The following is a 3645-nucleotide window of genomic DNA, read 5'->3' on the forward strand; positions in this document are numbered from 1 at the left end:
TATGTGTGCTCTGGTGTGCATGTGTGTATGTGTGCTCTAGTGTGTATGTGTGCTCTGGTGTGCATGTGTGTATGTGTGCTCTAGTGTATATGTGTGCTCTGGTGTGCATGTGCACATGTGTGCTCAACCATCCATTATTCGTATATTGCTCTTCCTCTTTGTGGATTTCTTAAAGCACATTTAACCCCTGGCTCACTTTCCATTTAGAAAATTTCTTGCCCATCTCTCTGTGCCTCTTCCTATGAACCAAAGGAAAGTAACTTTATTATACAGGTATATTGTTCATCTAGGCAAAACATAATTAGAAAAGAGAATCAGCTACCTCAAAAATTCACTGTCATGTTTTTTAGAACCAAACAGCAATGTTTTTGAACTGTTGTCCAACATTTTGAAGTGATCTGTGTTTCCACACCAAAGATAGCTGAGCATCTAAGCCAGTGGTTCTCAGCCTTCCTAATGCTGCGGCCCTTTAGTACAGTTCGTGTGGGTGGCGACCCGCAGGTTGAGAACCTCTGATAAGCTATAGTACAAACCAGTGTACTGTTAGAATGAGACTGAGTTATATTTCTCAATGTGCCTGCTGTTACAATTTCAGCTTAACAGTAGCTTTATTGAGATGTAATTCACATAATATACAATTTACTCATCTGAAGTGTACAATTCAGTGTTTTTTAGTAAATTCACAGATATGCTTAACCATTAATACAGTCAATTTTTAGAACATTTTCTCTACCTTAAAAGGAAACGCTTTCTAGTTTCAACAACCCCTTAGTTGCCAACCCCCCAACCTTCAGCCCTAAATAACCACTAATCTACTCTCTGGCCTTATTGATTTCCCTCGTCTGGACATTTTACATGAAGGGAATCATAGAATATTTGGGCTTTTGTGACTGGTTTCCTTCACTCAGCATGTTCCTAGGTCTGTCCATGTTGTTGTTGCACAAGTATATATGAGCATTTCATTGTTTTCTGTGGGTGGATAACGTTCCATTGAATAGATAGTTGTGTACCTGTTTGTCAGTGAATGTGCACTTGGGTTGTTTCAACATCTTGGCTGTTATGAATACGCTGCTGGGAACATTTGTGGACAAGTTTCTGTGTGGACATAAGCTTGCTGTTACCATTTCTTTACAGCTGTGTCTCTGCCTACTGGCATTTTCCCCACCCCCCTCACTCCCCGAATCCTGGGAGACATAAAAGCCAACTCCATCAGTTCAATCCAACAACTGGTTAATTCAAACACATTTAAATGAGATTCTAATAGCAAATCCAGGTCCCTGACCTCAATGTGGTATGTATTTTGCTACTTGAGCTGTTTCTCCAGGTAAGCTTTATTTTGATCAAATATGCTTTGACATCTTTACATTTTATTTCTCAATTTCATTTCCATAACGATACAGATTCTTCCTAAAATGATATGCAAATTTGCTATGACTTTGTTAACTGATAACATTTGTTATCAGTAAGTATATATACATATATGTATACCTGTGTGTACAAACAGATACATGTGTACACACACACACCTGGATATTTCATGTAAGTTTTATATGAGAATTCAGAGTTGCTTTCATATTGCTCAGAATTGCTGGCATCAGGGAGAAGCGCCCTGCCTTTCATTATAAATTATAAGAAGTACTGACGATTTATAACCAAGAAAAGACTGACAGTGACAAGCCTAATTAGATGTTGAAAGAGAGTGATAATCCACATTTAGCTGATTCTGAGTCTTGATGATGAGAATATTTCTGAATATACACTATTTATATTTACTTAAATATCAAGACAAATTAAACTAGATACAAACAGCACAGGCTTTGGTGTTGTCACAGTAGGAAGTTAAAATACATCTGTGTGAGTGTGTGTGGTTGACATACATGTGTGCATTTGTGTGTGTTTTTGTTCTTTTTTTTTAAGATAAAAGGGAATAATAAGAAGAGAGTAAACATACTTTCTGGTGCATCCCACTAAGTATAAAGAGAACACTGAGCAGTACACATAAAACAAACATACGATGACTCTGAGCAATCTGGGGAGGGCAGAATGGCTGAGGACTTCAAGACCTTAGGAACGGCACAGTGCTAATTCTGTGTTTTCTTTTTGCCTCAGATATCCCAGATTTGGGTGGGAGAAGCTGGTAATCTAGAAATGCTAACAGGCATAGACAAAACCCAAAAGCCGTAACTCATGAGCCAAAGGACCAGGAAATGGGCAGCCTAGGAAGACGGAAGACTTAGAGAATAATTTTATTCTCTAAAAACCAACACCACAGAAAACAACTAGCTCTATGCTAGTATGCCAGCAGAGGCCAAGTAGGGAGCCCGGATTTCCATCTTCACAGGCTATAATGGGGTGCTCCAACTATTCCCCTCCCTAAAGAAGGATCACATCTGAGAAGGTCTCAGAGGGAGCTGGAACTTTCATTCCTTCTGAGTGGTACTGAGCTATCTTCCCTCTCCCCTGGGGTAGTCTCAGAAAAGGCCTAGAGGACAATCTCTACTTTTATTCAAAATGTTTATTTTTTAACACAATGGCACGTATTTGTGTAAAAGAAAAGAAAAAGTTCAGTTTTCAATCAAAAATCACTTATCTCCTCAAGAGCTTAGAAGATCTCCAAGTAAGAAAAAGAAGACAGGAAGACAGTCGATTGAGGCTGACAGAGCAGCCAGGTCCAAGTGCTTCCGAGAGCGATTAGGAGCACACCTCAAATCCAAGAACAGGAGTCAGCCAGAAGACTTGGGAGAAAAAACTTATTAAGCATTTTGAAGACATGTTGTCAATTTCTGTAGAGATAAAAGGAAACTCAAAATCTTATTTCAACTTACTTGCAAATGTCCGCAGCAGTAACAGACAAACAGAGAGTGAAGATGAGTGTTGGCATCCAGTCTCGGCTCCCAGAAGGCTGGGGTGGTGAAGAGGCAAGGAGCCTGCAGCCTGAGAGCTCATGGCCTAGGTCAGAGCATTAGCACTGTAGTCCAGACGGGAAGCCAGGAGCAGAGGTGGAGAGCTCTATCCAGCTGAGGGAGACTGGACAGGACCCTCTAATGAAACAGCCTGGGGCTAGCAGTGCTCACAGTAGCCAACTAAACAGGAGAGCACTCAGTGGAGGGATGTTGGGAAGCGTTTTCTAAGATCTGGTCCAGAAAAGCTGTTTTGTACAAACAGTAAAATAGGTTTATGAACATCTGTCTTTGCCCTGATCAGATAGTGGGTTAATGAGACACAGAGGAGAAGTCAGTTTGCCTGGATGCACTACGCTATGTAGCAGGGAGCTAATCTAAGCTAGGCTATTCTGACAGAGGCATGGAAGGGCCAGGCAAAGTAGAGCATATAATTTAAGCTAAATCTTAACACTATGTAACTCTTGCATAATTAGAAGTAGTGATAGGGGAGTTATTTAATATTAAAGCCACAAATAATCTTCCATGTACATAAAGCCATACATTTTACTCTATCATCCCAAGATGGCAAAGAGGAGAAAGGTGGGTTGATGGCTACCAGGTATCTCAACTTTCCAATATCATGTCCATCAAGTCCTGCTCACTGGATTTCCCACTTTGGTCCACATATTTCATTATGCCTTAATTCCATCGCCTCTTAATGAGTAGACCTGTGTTTTTACCTCCCAGGAGAGGGCAGCAGGGG

General features: G+C 40.5%; 1 pseudogene; it reads right to left on the reverse strand.

The window, feature by feature from the left end:
• LOC100963620 overlaps window positions 1–2946 on the reverse strand; it is a 12241-nt pseudogene extending 9295 nt beyond the window's left edge.
• Between the last annotated feature and the right edge of the window lie 699 nt (window positions 2947–3645).

This window comes from Otolemur garnettii, unplaced genomic scaffold, assembly GCF_000181295.1.
Source record: "Otolemur garnettii isolate 467f Iridium unplaced genomic scaffold, OtoGar3 scaffold00045, whole genome shotgun sequence".
Lineage (NCBI taxonomy): Eukaryota > Metazoa > Chordata > Mammalia > Primates > Galagidae > Otolemur > Otolemur garnettii.